Source organism: Narcine bancroftii, chromosome 9 (genome assembly GCF_036971445.1).
Source record: "Narcine bancroftii isolate sNarBan1 chromosome 9, sNarBan1.hap1, whole genome shotgun sequence".
Taxonomy (NCBI): Eukaryota; Metazoa; Chordata; class Chondrichthyes; order Torpediniformes; family Narcinidae; genus Narcine; species Narcine bancroftii.
The window spans coordinates 93825866-93843991 of NC_091477.1; the positions used below are offsets into that span (position 1 = coordinate 93825866).

An 18126-nucleotide genomic window follows, 5' to 3' on the forward strand; every position below is an offset into this window, starting at 1 on the left:
AAATACGACAGTAATGTTGTCGTGAAAGAGTAAAAGAGAAAGGAATTAATAGCTCATCCATTTTCCATTTCCATGAGGCACCAACTGAGACTCAAAATGTAGGATAAAACATTTTTTTCATCCAAATTATGAAATTTTTGGCCAGTGATAAAACATTGAAGATTGCTCATATCATTAGTAGCCATTAATATTTCCAACTTGTTACTGGTTGACGTGAATTGCAGATTGACTCAAACTGAATTTAAGAGTTAAGGATGAGCCTTTCAGCTTTTTGAGTCTGCTCACAGTGGACCATATAAAATTAGAAACCCATTTCTACCTTCTTTTGTTCTTTCATCTCTTTAGCCATAATTATGTTTAGCTCCTTCTTGAGTAAATTGAAAATTTGTCCACAACTGCCTCCAATGGTATAGAATTCCACATGTTTGCCACTCCTTTCATACATTAACCATATAACCATATAACCATTTACGGAGCGGAAACAGGCCATGTTGGCCTTTCGAGTCCGCACCGGTTCACTGATTTTGTGCGCCCTCTTCAGGCATTGATCCCAGTAGATCTTCATTCAATAACGATGGACGAATTCAATGCAGATGGAATCAGTAACTATCTGGAACTTCCAACAATCCAAGAATAGTGAAGTCATCAAGCAGGCGAGCAGCATTTTAAAAAGTAATAAACACTAATCGTAATTCTTTTTATAAATCATATCACAGAAAGTAAACATTTGGACAGGCACATAAGAATTAGTCTTACCATTCCAGGAATCAGCCTAGTGATTCTTCGCCACCACTCCCTTTGTAGAATGAACATACCTCCTCATCAGAAGTCAAAACTGTACACAATACACAAAGTGTGTTGTCACTTAGGCCCTGCACAATGTAACAAGAAATCCCTATTCTGGAATTCAAACCCTCTTACTACGAGTGTCCACGTCCCACTTGCATTCTTATCGGCCTTCTGCATTGGGCTACTTATTTTCACAAACAGTCTTCAGATCTTACAGATACCTGGCAATTAGTGAATCTCCCTTCTGAACCTGCTTTCATAGTTTGGTGTTCAAGGACTCCTAGATTTCAGTGCATCTCCTTTCCAAACTTGTCATTGTTCAAATAATAATTTGCTTCCTGATTTGCAAATAAAATCCGAAAACCAGGCAGTGAAGTTTTAATATTTACCACCCTCTGGTTGAAAAAATGCTTGAATGGCTAAATTTAATTTTAAGACTGTCATGTAATTCTTGACACCGCCCTCAGTGGGAATAACTCCACATTACCCCATCAACTCCAGGCAAAATTTTGCACATTTTGAAGAAATCATCTTTCATTCTTAAAAATGACAGGCTGAGACCATTTAATATCTCCTTATACAAAAAAAATCTCAGGAATCAGGTGAATTTCTGATGCATTCCTGTTGCAAGTATACACTTCCTTATTACAGAAAGTTGTTCACAATGTTCCAGATGCTGCATCCCTCTACTTCTGTACCCAAATATTCCCATAATTAATGCCCCAACATACTATTTGCCTTCCAAGTTGCTTTCTGCATCTTCACAACAAGTTCATTTTTTGTGTACAAGGACCCTCTGATCAACAGCAATTCTATTTTTAAAAAGTATTCAAGCTGGCTCACGTGCGAAAAAAAATTCTTTCAGTCCTTGGACATTCACGTAACCCATTTCCATCCCCTGCAGCCTCCTCACAACTCACTTCCTTCAAGCTTAGTGTTATCAGGCACTTGAACATACTGCATGATTACCTCATCAAAATCCCCAGCACAAATCCCAATCACAGACTCCCACCCCAAAAATGATCCAATTATTCCTCACATGCTGTGCTTTAGTTTTATTTAAAATTCCAACATGGCTCTTGACTACCTTCTTAGATCTACATGCATCTTTTACTATATCTTCTGTAAATACACATTTCTCTACCAATTTCTCCTTAGCTTTCAAGTGTCCCATATCAACTTCAAATCTTCTCAAATTAGTAGAAACTCTCACAACGCATGTTCACCGTTCTCACCGGTCATTTTCATTTGCAGAATTTTATATTCCCAATCTTCTGGCTTATAAACCTTGATTATTGTTATAAGCCTTTCCTTTTAATCTCAGTCAGTCTCTAACATCTCCTGATTCGTATAACTGAACCATTTTATTGTGTTGGGTTTGTTTGCCTTCAAAATTAGGCATACTAGTTTGAAATCATGCCTTTCAATCTTAAGCACAAGCCATGATCAATTTACAACTATACCTTTTTGATTGGCTTAATTCAGATTTATGACTCTTTTCAAGTTTTATTAAGAGCATATTATCACAAATCAAATCTTGAAGAGTATAGGATCATACAGCATGGAAACATGCCATTCAGTCAAATTCATTCACATTGATCAAGGTGCCTGCCTAACTTAGGAACATTTTTATGCATTTGGCCCATGTTTCTATTAGTTTTGAGATGCTGAAAAACAGGCAGCATCCATATAGATAAATGGATAGTCAACATTTTGGGACCCAACAAAATATTGACTGTCCATTTCTCCCAATAGATGCTGTCGAACCTGCTGAATCCCTCCCCCCCCCCAGCTCCTTTTTGTTTGCTCAAAATTCCAGCATCTGCAGTTCTTACCTCTAAACGTTTCTTATTCATGAAACTGTACAAATGCTTTTTGAACATTTCAATTGCACCCACCTCTACCACTTCCTCTGGCAGTTTGATCCATATATCCACCACTGTAAAAAAAAATCCCTCTCGTCAACTATCTTTCCTCTCTCACTTGCCCTCTAGTTTTAGACTTCTCTACCTTGGGAAAAAGGTCAACTTTCCATCTCATCCATCTCCCTTCATGATTTTATAATCCTCTTCAAGGTCACCCTTTCAGCCTCCTTTGCTCCAGGGAAAAACAGTCTCAACCTATCTAATTAATCCTTATAATTTAATCCCTCTAATTCCAAGTACATCCTTGTGAATCTTTTCTGCACCCTTTGTAGTTTAATCACACAATTCCTATAGTAGAGCACCTAAAACTGCACCCAGTAATCCAAGGGTAGTCTTACCAATGCTTTAGAAAACTCAAACACAACATCCAACTCTTATACTCACATACTCTAACTAGCGTGCCCGAAGCCTCTTCACCATCTTGTCTAACCTGTCATCATTTTCAGCATTGAAAACTAGACCATCAGTTTTCATGTTATCTGAAAATTTACTCATCATGTCAGGTGCAGTCTGATCCAAACTGTTAATATACATTTTTGACAAAAAAGTATTTTTATTTAATTAACCTATTTTAGTGGTGAGTTTGTAAATTTATGATCACAAATTTAGTGGAAACTGTAACCTACTTGAATTTGGCATACACATTTCTTATGTATGAACTTTGCCTGCTCCAACTTGAATGCTGGCAGCTCTCATGTGTATCAATGAACAAACACTTCAGAATGCTTAGTTGAGAGGGGGATGTGGTTTTGGTTGTGCTACCATATTTGAAACAACACAAGATCTTTTGTTGAATAGAGATACTTCTCTGATGGAAGGCAAGGAACCATTTAATGGTTCTGTGAAGTACACAGACAGAATAGGAGTATGAGAAATTTCTCATTAAACAATGTCACAGTTGAAGAAAATGGAAGATATGCTGAAAGCAACATGGTATGGTTATTTGCTCATTTCCCCGGATGATTTAAGTTGTTTCCATTGATGGAGGAAGACTAGAATTAAGGGACATCGCTTCAAGATTCAGAGTAGTAGATTTACAACAGATGAGGAGGAACTGCTTTTCCCAGAGGGTGGTGAATTTATGGAATTTGCTGCCCATTGAAGCAGTAGAGGCTCCCTCAGTAAATATATTTCAGACAAGATTGGATAGATTTTTACATGGTAGGTGAATTAAGGGATATGGGAGAAAGGAAGGTAGGTGGAGAGGAACCTATCATCAGATCAGCCATGATCTCATTGAATGATGGAGCAGGCTTGATAGACTGGATGGCCTACTCCTGCTTCTATTTCTTATGTTCTTAAAAGGCAAGGAAAATAGGACAATGAAAAGTAAGTGTGCAAGTAGGATAGCTGTTGAAGTTTGTTGACAGCCTATAGAGTTAAAGATTATTCAGCACACAAATGGGGTCCTGGGCACACTGGGACTGCATCATATATTCATTCAGAAGAATCTGATGTTAACCCATTTTATTATCTTCACATCCCTGACAATTCCTTCCCAAATTCTGCCTCTCGCCAGCACACTCTAGGTAATTTACAGCACTCACTTACTAGGTAGATCTTGCAGATGTGGAAGGAAACTGGAGTTCACAGTGAAAATCCCCAGGGTCACAGGAATTATGTTCAAACTCCACACGCCAGAGGTCAGAGTTGAACACCGGTCACTCTGAAGCAGCTGCTCAACTCTGTTGCCCTTTCCCCACCCTGTTCAGAACCATTCTCACAATCTATTAATTTCAATAAAAATGTTGTCTTTACTCAGCATTAGATTTATCCTGGTGTAACTACAGAAAACAACACTCCATACTTATAATGAAATACTACCTTCCTCCATCATTCTGCTCAAGGAAGCAGAGGAGGCAACCTCATTACATATATTCAGACACCATTAGATATATTTTTGCATAGTAGGGGCATTAGGGGTTGTGGGGAAAGACAGGTAGGAGAGTAGAGTCTATGTCTAAATCAGCCATTATCATATTGAGTAGCGGAGTAGGTTTTTCAGGCCAGATATCCTACTCTTATTTCATAGAGCAGAACACCACAGTGCAGGCCTTTTGGCCCAGTGTCTACGGACCCATTTAAACCTACTCCATGATCAAGCTATCTCATCTCTTTTTCACAGTTGCGCTTCATGTACTTATGAGGGGGACCACTCCAGTAACATCATCAGACTTTGGAGCAGAATTAGGGAATTTGGCCTATTGAGTCTGCTCCACCATTCAAATAATGGCTGAAATATTTTGACTTTCAACCCCATTCCCCTGCCTTCTCCCCATAAACTTTGATGCCCTTACTACTCAAGAACCTACCAACCTCTGCTTTAAATATTCCCAATGACTAGCTCCACAGTCACATGTGGCAACAAATCTGACAGGTTCACCACCATCTGAATGAAGAAACTGCTCCTCATCTTTGTTCTAAAGGGCTGGCCTTTTATACAGATGTTGTGCTCTCTCATCCTAGACTCTCCCATGACTGAAACATCTTCACAACCCTCTATCTAATCATTTCAATATTTTGAATGTTTCATTGAAATCTCTCCTCATTCTTCTAATCCCTCTCCAACACTAGCACATCCTTTCTTAAATATGGGGCACAAAACTCCAAATGTAGTCTGACTAACACCATGTAAACCCTCACCACTCATCCCCTTGAAATTAATTATAACATTCCATTTGCCTTCCTTACTACTGACTAAAACTGCAAGTTAACCTTTGGGGAATCCTGTACTAGGAATCTCAAGTACCTTTGAACATAGGAACATAGGAAGTAGGAACAGGAGTAGGCCAAAAATGGCCCATCGAGCCTGCTCCGCCATTCAATACGATCGTGGCTGATCTAATTTATGACCTAACTCCACCTACCTGCCTTCTCCCCATATCCCCATATGGGGACCTGCACTTTCTGAATTTCCCCTTTATTCCTTCAACACACTCTGCATGAAGTTGTTCCCCCTCATGTTCCCCCTAAACTTTTCCCTGTTCACTCTTAACCCATGTCCTCTAGTTTGTATCTCACCTACCCTCAGTGGAAAAAGCCTATCTACATTTACTGTCTATTCCCCTCATAATTTTAAATACCTCTATCAAATCTCCCCTCATTCTTCAATGCTCCAGAATATAAAGTCCTAATCTCTTTAACCTTTCCCTGTAACTCAGTTCCTGAAGCCCAGACAACATCTCAGTAAATCTTCTCTTCATTCTTTCTATCTTATTGATATCCCATAGGTTTCCTATGCCTTCTAACATTGCCTTTGACCCTGACAGGAACATACTAACTCTGTACTCTCAAAATTTCACCTTTGAAGGTCCTCCACTTAACTCGCACATCCTTGCCCGAAAACAATTTATCCCAACCCACGCACTCTAGATCCTTTCTCGTTTCCTAAAAATTGACCTTTCTCCAATTTAAAATTTCAACCCAAGGCCCAAACCTATCCTTCCCCATAATTAACTTGAAATGAATGGCATTATGATCACTGGACCCAAAATGTTCCCCTACACATATTTATGTCACCTCTCCTGTCTTGTTCCCTAATAGAAGATCCAATATTGCACTCTGTAATTTTAGTACCTCTATATATTGATTTAGAAAACTTTCCTGAACACATTTGATAACCTCCAAGCCATCCAACCCTTTTACAGTATGGGAGTCCCAGTCAATACGAGGAAAGTTAAAATCTCCCACTATTATAACCTTATGTTTCCTGCAGCTGTCGAAAGATTTGCTCCTCCAATTTTTGCTGTCTATTGGGTGGACTATAATACAAGCCCCCATGAGTGTTATCATACCTTTCCCATTCCTCAGGTCCACCCATATAGCCTCAATAGATGTGCCCTCTGGTCTGTCCTGCCTGAGCACAGCTGTGATATTTTTCCTGACGAGCAATGCCATTCCTCCCCCTTTCATCTCCCTACCTCCTCCCCTGGTTCTATTGCATCTAACGCAACAGAAGCCCGGAACATTGAGCTGCCAGTTCTGCCCCTCCTGCAACCAAGGTTCACTAATGGTCACAATTTCATAATTCCACGTGCCAATCCATGCTCTAAGCTTGTCTGCCTTTCCTACTCATTGACTTCTAACTGTGCATGTAATTTTAACAATCTTTTTCCCTCCTCCACTCCTCTATCTGCTCTGGGATTCTAGTTCCACTCCCCCTGCAAATCTAGTTTAAACCCACATGAGCAGCACTAACAGACCTTCCCACAAGGATGTTAGTCCCCTTCCAGTTCAGATGCAAACTGTCCCGTCAGAACATGTCTCGTCAGAACACGTCCCATCTTCCCTGGAAGAGAGCCCAATTATCCAGAAACCTGAAACCTTCCCTCCTAAACTATCTCTTTAGCCATGTGTTAAGCTGCATTATCCTCCTATTTCTAACTTCACTAGCACATGACATGGGTAGCAATCCTGAAATCATTAGCCTGGAGATCCTGTCCTTCAACCTAGCACCTAACTCCCTGAACTCACCTTGCAAGTACTCCACAACCTTCCTACCCACGACATTGGTCCCTACATGGACCATGACATCTGACTGCTCACCCTCGCTCCTAAGTAGGCTGAAAGCTAAAAGTTTTTCTTTGCCTAACTCGTCCATTTAAACACGTTTTCTAGTCCAAGTATCCATTCCCATTGTCAACTCAAATGAATCAAAAGGACTTTATCACCATATAGATTGCTTATCCATGTTGACTATTCTTTAAAGTTATGTTTATCAATGCTTATCAATGTTTATCAATCTTAAAGGATTTATTGGTCTGAACAATGCCCTTTTGTGTTACATTACTATTATAAATTGGGTGAGCATTAACTTTATTTTGCAATTGTGGAGATGTGCGATAAACTAGAACATTGTTGAATTTTAATTTTTGCTTCAGACCACTAGAGAGATTGTTGGCCCAGCACAGTAACAAATGTTTTGCATCCAAATCAAAAGATCTGTTGTTATTCTGAGAAGGACACCTCAAAATTGCCATTTATTTATGATTTTTTAAAAATGAATACATGCGCCTAGCTGGTAAACAGCAGCAAAACTTATTTACATCTTTGATTTAGTTTCCCTTTGTGTTAAAAATCTAAAATTCCTGCCATACAGATTAAAAGCACATTTCCTAGTTGGAGTGAAATAAAATGTGCATTGATGAGACATGTCCAATGCTGACCTACACAGAGAACAATCATTTCTTTGTGAAGGAAACTTTGGGACCTGTTCCTTTCCCATTTCCCAACAAAATGCTGGCAGAACATGTACTTCCAACAGGAATAGGATCATTAAAATGCAATTGGGAAAATCAGAATCTTTGTGTTCAACATGAAACATATCTTTATAGAAGTAAATGTTTATCTTTACAAAATACTGGCTATCGATTTGAAGGAATGTTTCATTTCTTTTATCTTTCTTCTAGGTCTCATTCTTTTGTAACTAACCCTCATGTTGTCAAAGCAAGATAATTTGTTGGCAAATGTTGGATTAGTGAGACATTCTTGCTTGTTTACAAACTTCAATTAGAAGACTACATTAAAGGGTAGATTCTCTGTGCATGGCAAATTTGATCAAGGTTTGCCAAAGTGTCAATTATGAGAGCTCCCCAAGAAATCTGAAGATTATCATCCAGCTCCCTGCACATCTCATCCAAATATTCCTGCTCTAATTGTTTTGTCCTGATGCAGTTTATCATCAGTGCCATTCTTCACGACTCTCACCATGCTACTTATCCTGGCTAGTAGAACTTTTGACCCAAGCTGCACAAATCATCGAATCCACGCTGCTGAAGATCCAACTGCGCTGGGTAGGTCACGTCTCCAGAATGGAGGACCATCGCCTTCCCAAGATCGTGTTATGTGGCGAGCTCTCCACTGGCCACCGTGACAGAGGTGCACCAAAGAAGAGGTACAAGGACTGCCTAAAGAAATCTCTTGGTGCCTGCCACATTGACCACCGCCAGTGGGCTGATATCGCCTCAAACCGTGCATCTTGGCGCCTCACAGTTCAGCGGGCAGCAACCTCCTTTGAAGAAGACCGCAGAGCCCACCTCACTGACAAAAGACAAAGGAGGAAAAACCCAACACCCAACCCCAACCAACCAATTTTCCCCTGCAACTGCTGCAACCATGTCTGCCTGTCCCGCATCGGACTTGTCAGCCACAAACGAGCCAGTTGTAGGGAACTGACATCACATAGTTACGCAGCACCTAACCAAACAAAACCAACATATCTCCAACACCATTTCCAGAAACTCTGGCTTTTCTCAATAAATACTGCTCCTCTGGAATATTATTCATGTGGAAACTGATGTCTGCAAAAATGCAGAATTCTGTTTAACTTGCATCATAACTGTACAAAACTCCCATCATTATAGACCACGTCCATGTTGATGAAATAAGAGTCAATGTATTTGACAGATACTCCTGGCTATCCTTGGAGCACCCACTCTGCTATTTGTCAAATGCAGGTTAGTGGGGTGTAAATTGGGTGGCACGGACTCGTGGGCTGAAATGGCCTGTTACTGACTGTATGTCTGTAAAAAAAAAATTCTTTCCCACCAATGGAGTCCTTTTTGTACTAATTGGCATCATTGTACAAGTCCCCTCATTGACATTGTGGGTTTCTAGTTGTTGCATTGGCAAAGTTTAAAGCAGAGAAATCCATGGAGTCAAAAGTAAAACAGACTGCTGATAGCCCTCCAAGTACTTTGTGCATGGAAATGCATATTTCATCTCCTGAGGGGCTTCCATACAAACATAAAAAGATGTGGAAATCAGATGGTTGGGGCTGACCTCCTGTGGATGATCTTTTTTAGCCCATACTCTGACTGAGTTACTCACTCAGTCCCAGAAACTCAGTGAAGTATTGCACAGAGATAGTCATCCCAGACCAGCAACTTTGCATTTCTGGGAGTTATTAACCTTGAGCAACTACTTGTACTAATATCTCCTCATGGGCAAACATTTTGGAGAAAGTGATGACAACACTCCTTAACCATGTGCTGGAGAAAAAGAAGAATAGACAATCTGGCAAAACATTTATTTGGGTTAGGGGAAAATATGATGCTATTAGGTACGAGATTGGTAGCAGATGTACTTGGGGAAATGTTCAGAGAACATTTGCATGGTGCTCTGTGTTCATATATTAAATACAAGCAGGGAAAGGATGGTCAGACGAAAGAACCATGGTGTACAAGGGATGTTGAAAATTTAGTTAATAAAATAAAAACTTAAAAGAGGTTAAAGAAGATAGGAATTTGTAGAGCTCTAGTGAATGGCAAGATTGCCAAGAAAGAACTTAAGAAACAACTTAGGAGAGCTAGAAGGGGTCATGGGAACAACTTGGTGAGCAGGATAAAGGAAAATCTCAAGGCATTCTACAAGTATATGAAGAACAAGAGGAGGAGTCGTGAAAATAGGCCCCATCAGGGATGTTGGTGGAAATGTGTACTAGGAGTCAGAGAAGGTAGCAAAGATCTTTGATGAATATTTTGCTTCAGAATTCACCAATGAAAAGGTGAATTCAGCGTACAATGAATCTCTCTCTGAAAAGGACCTTGGCAATTGTGAGGATAAGGTGGGGTGGACTGAGGAGCTAGACCATGTTGACATTAAAAGGGTGTGTTGGAGCTTTTGAAAAACATAAAGTTAGATAAGTCACCAGGACCAGGCGAGATTTACCCATTGCCACTATGGGGAGGAGAATATAGAGCCACTAGTGATAATCTTAACATCATCACTTGGGGATAGGAGAAGTACTGGAGGATTGCAAATATTGTTCCCCTGTTCAAGAAAGAGTAGAGATAACCCAAGAAGTTACAGACTAGTGAGTCTTACTTCAGTAGTGGGTAAGCAGTTGGAGAAGATCTTGGGAATCAGGATTTACAAGCATTTAAAGAGGCATAATCTGATTATGGATAGTCAGCATTGCTTCATTGGGGGGAGAACGTGTCTAACAAGCCTGATTGAATGATGACACCCATGTGAGCCTTTACAGGGCAAACAAAGGAAAATAAATTTTGTGCATGATGTTACAAGCCCAGAGGACCCCAAAACCCAGCAGCAAAAGATATTCACCAAGACAAATGGTTACTTAAACAAAAGTTGCTTTTAATTATCTTTAAACATAAAAACAGAATCACACTTTAACTTATCACTATTGACTTAACTAACCTAACTTAACCCCCTTCTAATTCTAAGCGCATGTGTATGTAATGTGGGTGTAAGTTCAGAAAAGTTCTTTAGATTACAGTCCAATCTCACTTCTCATTCCTCCAAGTTCACTGGTTGCAGGTAATTCTTATACTGTGAACAGAATTTTAACATTTATAAAGTTCACCAGGCTTTAGTACTTGAAAGCTAAATGGTTACCATTCAGGAAGGTTCTTGTCAGTTTTCAGAGAGAGATTCATTGTACGCTGACACCCACAACTAATTCCTTTTTTAATCAGCCAATTCAGTGTCTTTCCAAAGAAAATTGCCTCCTCAGGGTTCTGCAGATGATAACCTCTTTTAGGTCACCACAGAGTTCCTTCTTGTTTCTCTTATTTCAAGTGAAACATTAGACAGCCAGTCCTTTCCTCTTGCATGAACCACAAGGACTTTGACCAGGCTGAACTAAGCACTCACAACCCATCTTCCAAATGGGGTTTTCCACAAGCTTGCCAGCTTGTCCTGTTCCAGTCCCAGCTGCTGCTGACTTTAAAGCTGTAGAACTGATCTCTGTGTGTGAGTGTCTCTCTCTCACACAGAAAGTCTGTTTTACTCTCTCTGCTTGCAAAACCACATGACCCTCTTAGTTCCCCTCCAGACACTCTGTGGCTCTGACAAGTTATTTCATTGGTTGCCTTTTTGTAAACAACAATCCATTAGTGAAGTCTCTTTAGCACTCTCCAAACCTTTTTCAAAGACTGTTGGCCTCAACATGTCTAGCATGAGCAGAGCTTCAGTATTTTAAAATGTTGGCATGTGACCTACACTAAAAACCCTGTTCCAATTTATCTCCCAAAAACATATCTATATTCTGTCACAATGATAAGAAAGGAATCAAACATCTGGACCTAACAGACACTGACATGTTAAGGAAAGGAACCAAATAAACACATGCACACACTAGCACCATTCCTGGGGTGAATACCTTCTCCAAATTCTGGTTTAATGGGGGAGTATTTGACCTTCCATTTCAAAATTTTCTAACTATGAAGAAATAAACACGAACTTTTATCACCCAAAACCACAACTTCACCAATACAAAACATTTAATATGTTCATTCTCATTTTCAACCAGTCTTTGCAACAAATTTATCCAACCTATTATCCCTTGCCTCTTACATCAGCTCTTGGTCCTTGGTCTATTTTACATCTCACCTCTCTTTCACCCTCCTTTTATTTTTGCCTCTGAGGAAAATGGAAATCTGTATTAAAAAGCAAAACTCATAACATTGATGAAATGAGAGTGGATCCTTTACCACTGTGTAGCCTTCTGTGGCATGATGTGTTGTACATCTTTCGCAAAAGCAGGAGTTTTGATGGCTCATTCACAAGGCAGGAACTGAAGTTGCCGGGTTAAGTTCCAAAAGACTGACTAATGGTCATTCCACTTGCAGCGTTTAATTTTCCTTATTGTGTAGTATATAGAAAAAGCCCAAAAGGGAGAAACTAAACCAATGTGATGCATGATATAAAATATAAACTAAAGCCTGGTGTCTCAATGGGATGGGTCTGCTGATCACTCTATTTCTCAATAACTCTCAAACCAGAGGTAATAAATTCCCCCTCCGGATCAACATTCTGCAGGAGATTAGTATCAAGCAAAGAATATTTGGAAAGCACCTCCTTTGCCTTTGGAAATAATGGATATTCTAAAGAAATAATGTTAACAGGGATCCATTTTGGTGTTAACTGGATTCAGACCACATGTTTTTTTCTACAAAACAGTTCTCCTTTTATCCAGTAGGGAATTTTACATAAACCTTAACCCAATTAGATTTTATTCATTCAATTTTGTACATTGAAATTCAAAATGAAATATGATACAAAAATGTTTTTCATTTTTAGTACATTTATATAAAGTATAATTATTGCTAACTATTCCAATTTGCTGATTTGAACCATGTGTAAAATATCACTAGAATGCAGTATTATAATCATGGCTGTTCTGCAATTTACTACAACATTTAACCTTTAAGCCCAGAGTTCCAGGAATTTCTTAAATACTTATGGCAAGACTTTTTGCAGATAGGGTACCTTATGATGTGTGTTACTCCATCAAGCCTTGAGCTCTCTTGTCAGAAGAATATTAGCTTAAATCAGATGGAAAAGATTGGATGCACTGTCTAGCACATGAGATTAGATGTTTACACCATTTGTTCTCTTTGGAACACAAAAATTGGTTAACCTGAGTTTTGTGTCACAGCAGAATTTGGTTTTGTACGCACCTTGAGATGGTGCAAGTTTTTGAAAGGCACAACCCAAATCCAAATTCTGGGGGTCCAAGGGAAGGACAAGGTACTGTCGAGCATCATCTTTCTTACTAGAGAAGACAAAGGTTGGGACTCGCGTTTGGGACAACAGCCTCACGCTCAATGTCATCAAAACCAAGGATCTGATCGTGGATTTTAGGAAGGGAAAACCAGAGGTGTATGATTCAGTGATCATTACAGGATCAGAGATGAATAGGGTGAGCAAATTTAAGTTCCATTATATTGGAGGATCTTTCCTGAACCTAATGCATGAATTTCATCTTGAAGAGAGCATGTCAGGGCCTCTACTTTCTCTGGAGTTTGCAGAGGTTTGGTCTGACATAAAAATCCTTGGCAAACTTGTACAGATGTGTAGTGGAAAGTGCTGCATCACAGCCTCGTATAGGGGAAAATCAATACCTCTGAGCAGAAAGCCCTGCAACAACAGGTAGTGGATAACAGCCCAGTACATCACAGGCAAAGCTCTCCCCACCATTAGGAAAATCACATGGAACATTGCTGTGCAAAAACAGCAGCAATCATCAAAGATCCATAATACCTAGGACATGCTGCCATTGGGAAAGAAGTAATAGGTGCCACAAGACTCATACCACTAGGCTCAGGAATAATTGCCACCCTCTACCATCAGACTCCAATCAGAGGCTCATTTAAGGACTCTTATTTTGCAAGTTATTTATTAATGAATATTTATTTTCTGTATTGCAGTTTGTTTACATGTCTTTCTTTATTTACATATCTCTCTTTTGTATGTGTACCTTTTCTTGAGTACAGTTTAATTTTTGCATTACTGATAAGTAGAAATTCTGTCTGGCCTGGAGGAAAAGAATCTAAGAGTTATGAGATGTCATGTTTGTACTCTGACAATAAATCTAAACTTTGAAGTCATAAATGGTGTTGTGCACTTCCTTAACCCTAATTTTCTGCCTTCCTTCTTTTCCCTTTCCGATAAACAGTCATTGAGGTACTACATACTGGTGAAGCATCCCCTTTGGAGAGGGTATCACATCGGAGTCCATTTATAGCCCACAAAAGCATGGCATAGCAGGGGAAGAAATTTTTCTTATAATCCTTGTGATACTCCACTAAATGTTTTGGACCAGAGTTTCAGAGAGCCCATAAAACCAATTAAGGTTGTATTACTTTATGGAATAAATTGAAAAATGTTTCCCCTCCTTATTTGTTGACAAGTAACCCACCTTATTCAAAAGGAGTTGCTTGCAAGTAGAATAATGCCCTTGGAGATAATCATGAATCATTAAATTCTGAAAGAAATGAACCATTAAAAACTTGTAGACCAGGTATCAATTCCAGACTTGGTGTGAAATTAAGCCGATTCATACTTCTAATTCTCACTAGAGATATACTACAGCTCATGGTTTCTGCCAAATTCATAGCCTTTACAATAGGGATATAGAAACAGGACTAGGGCTCAGTCCTTCAACTTTGCTTTCTCATTTATTTAATTTAATAATGGAACAAGAATTATTCTATTCAGATCTCAACAATTTGATTGATTTGTTATCCACAGCCTTCTTGCAAAGCAACTCTAGGTTCCCAATGTCATTCTGAAGATTATTCCTTCAGGTGGTGAATTCTATCACCAGATGAAATACCCCCTTAGATTTGCAGTTGTTTAAAAAAAAGACAAAACTGTCAATAGCATGAAAGTGACACCAATTTTTGAAGTCCAAGATACATGTCGTTAAAAGACAAATAAAAACTGCCTTCATGAAAAGGAATCTTCTCAAGCATGATCTGCAAAATGTGCTTTCTGACAACAAATATTCATGAATTGTCCCTGCTGTAAAATTCAGAATCATTCACTTTATGGCACAAGGTATAAGTGTTCCTAAATTGTCCACTAATCCATAATAACTGCTTAAGAACTTAAAAATATGTATATGCAGCAGGCCAAGCGACCGCATGGTTAGATGGGCCTAATTGCCACCCCAGTCATCTGACAAAGATGGCAGGCCCCCTTCCCTTCTAAGGAGAAGCCCGTGGTTGGCGACACGCGTTGCCCAGGGTCAGCGCTGCTTCGATGTTGCAGCCGCTGGACGGGGAGTGACGCCCCAACATGCTGATGTCACTTCCTAAGGCCAGTGCGCACCTCACAGGAAGTGGACAGTCCCCTTGAGAAGCGCAAGGAATTCAAAATAAAATGCAGTTACTGGTTCACCTCGTGCTGTGTGGATGTCTCTTTTTAGAGGCACTGTCGTTAGCAGACACTACATATATAGTATTTACAATGCCTTTATCATAGTCTATCATAGCCATGTGGGTATAGTCCAAACTTACTTAATCTCTTTAAAATATTTAAAGTAGTAAACAAAATTTGTACTTTCCATCAACAAAACCCTTAATTCTAAAAAATGTTGAGAACAATTACTCATACTGAACTTAAAAATGTTCATACTGAACACTAGAAATCTCCAGAGTTCAAAAACAGTTATCAAGATTGGAAAAGATCAAATACAAAATAGTGATTGTTAGTTTACATGAGCTTAGAACATTTGGCCCAAGGAAATACAAGCTAAGCTTTTGTAATCTTCTCTCACATTTTCCTTCAACTACAAAATTCAGCTCCATGGCATTCATTATTTGGAAGTAATTTGACAGCCATGGTGCCCAAAGTTACAATAAATATTTGCATAAGGGGAGAGGAATCAGTGGTGCAGGATGACAAGGAAGACAAAGAAAGCAAGCAAAACAGACCAACTCACTCTGGCCAGCTGACCCCTTCTAACTCATCTGACTGCATAACCAATAAATTCAATTTCATTTCCCATCAAATTTCTGTTTCTCTCCACCATGGACCCCACTTCAGCTGTGGCAATCCATGAAGGCCACCCATTCATTGGTGATATGATATTTCTAGCTATCTCTCAGGTCATCTTCAGCTATTGCTGAAGCCATAATCCTCCTCCTATTTCAGAATGTTGGCCTGGTGGCAAGTACTCCTCAGATGACCAGAGCTCAAGACAAGCATCATTGACAATGAAAGGAGCAAACTATGGTTGAAGCCCATCCCAAAAGTAATGCTGAAAGAATCCTTATCCAACATAACTAGAGAAGTACATCACTGCATAACAGTAGGTTTCAAGTAGGCAGTTCAACACTAATATTTTGATGCTCACCTTAACATAGTCTTGCTGGTAACAGCTGTGTATCACTTGCGTTAAATATATTGATCCATGCACTCTGCTTTCTGTACACAAGTATATTTTTGAAATAAAAAGGAATGATGCCCATTGGTGACAGCAGTTCTCAAAATGTCTGAACAAAGGTTTGTAAAAATTGTACCACCAGTCCAAGACTTGAATTCCAACACCAAGGTAAATGTATAACATTCTATTAGTCTTCATGATCTTTTAATGATCTATACAACTCCAACTCTAAGAAAATATTCATTTTCTTTTTATTTTAAATACAAAGTGATGACCTCATACTTTCCCTACTGTGAATGGGATCTTCTAAAAATATTATTCTCCCACTTTGCCTGCCTGAACCATTTTATGATCTTTTGGTCACAACCACAAATTTAAGAAACAAGAAACAAGAAAGCCTGCAGAAACTGCGATTGTAGAAGATACACAAAAGAGCTGGAGAAACTCAACAGGTCCCACAGCAACCATAGGAAACAAAGATATATAACCAAGATTTCGGGCCCGAGTCCTTTGTCAAGGGATGAGCAAAAAGCAGGCAGTCATACGAGTAAAAGGTGAGAGGGAGGAGATGACTTGACTAAAACATACAAAAGTCATGCAGCATTTAAAAATGTCAATGCAGGAATGATGACATAATCCTTCATTTCTAACTCCAGGTCAATTCTTTCTCATCATCTGAAACATCAAGTGTTAGGTACTCTTCTGCTCAGGATAGGTTCCAGTAACTTTCCCCATAATTGTGTTAAGTAGTTATGTAGTATATTATTTCCTCCTTTGTTGAAGTTATGCATATTTTTAAATATTGTCAAACCCTCCAGTAATTTTCTCATTTTTAAAAAAAACTGGCTCATGTTAAATCCATCTCAAGTTTCATTATTTTCTCCATTACCACTTTAAATAATCAAAACACTAAGTTTATCCCCTTGACCCAAACGTAAAATCCTCATTCAGTAGCAAAATGGTCAACAATTTAAAAAATTGCCTTAGTCCTTTAAGTCTCTTCCTTCCCAACCCACCCTTCCATCTTCAGACACATACCCCTGTAACCGCAAAAAGTGCTCATATCTTCCCCCTCATCTCCATCCAGGGCCATGGTTAACGTGCACATTGTCCATCTTTTTCATTCAGAGTTTTCATTGTGGCCTTCTCTACGTTGGTGAGACACAATGCAAATTGAGCTTACCCACTCTGTTTCTGGGTCCAAATACGAGCCTCCTGTAGCCAACTATTTTAACTCTCCAACCTACAATGACATGTCTGTTTTGGGCTTCATCCATTGTCAAAGTTAAACTTGAAAAATAACACAACATATTCCTCCTAGAGAGTTTTAAATCTAATGGCTTCAACATTCACTAATTTTAGGTAGCCCTCCACCCCCATCTTGCTCTACTGTTTTCATTTCTTCTTTAACTACTCCTCTGCTTAATTGTTTTCCTCTTATTTTTCATCCATTTCCCCCACCCCACCCCAAAATGGTCTCTCCCTCTATCTCCTCTCACATCTTCTGGACCATCACCCCAAGGCCACTCCCCTCGCTTCTTTCCCCCAATATATATGTAATTTTACCCCTTTTCCTCAGGTGTTGGTACAGGCTCCAGACCCAAAACACTGACTGACCATTTCTACCCATGGACGCTCCCTCATCTGCTGAGTTCCTCCAGTATTCTTGCTCGACATTACTAGTGTCTTACTGCGTGCTAAAAGAATTCCTATTAAGATTTTGCATTCATCTTTAATAGAATTATAGGTCATTACACCAATTTTGATATGTTTACA

General features: G+C 39.3%; 1 long non-coding RNA gene across 1 annotated transcript in view; it reads right to left on the reverse strand.

Moving 5' to 3' along the window:
- Positions 1 to 755: 755 nt before the first annotated feature.
- LOC138742456 (uncharacterized) overlaps positions 756 to 18126 on the reverse strand; it is a 60219-nt gene continuing 42848 nt past the window's right edge. The window contains exon 4 of the long non-coding RNA XR_011344191.1: positions 756 to 835. This is a non-coding gene — a long non-coding RNA (uncharacterized lncRNA). The remainder of the gene's footprint in view (positions 836 to 18126) is intronic.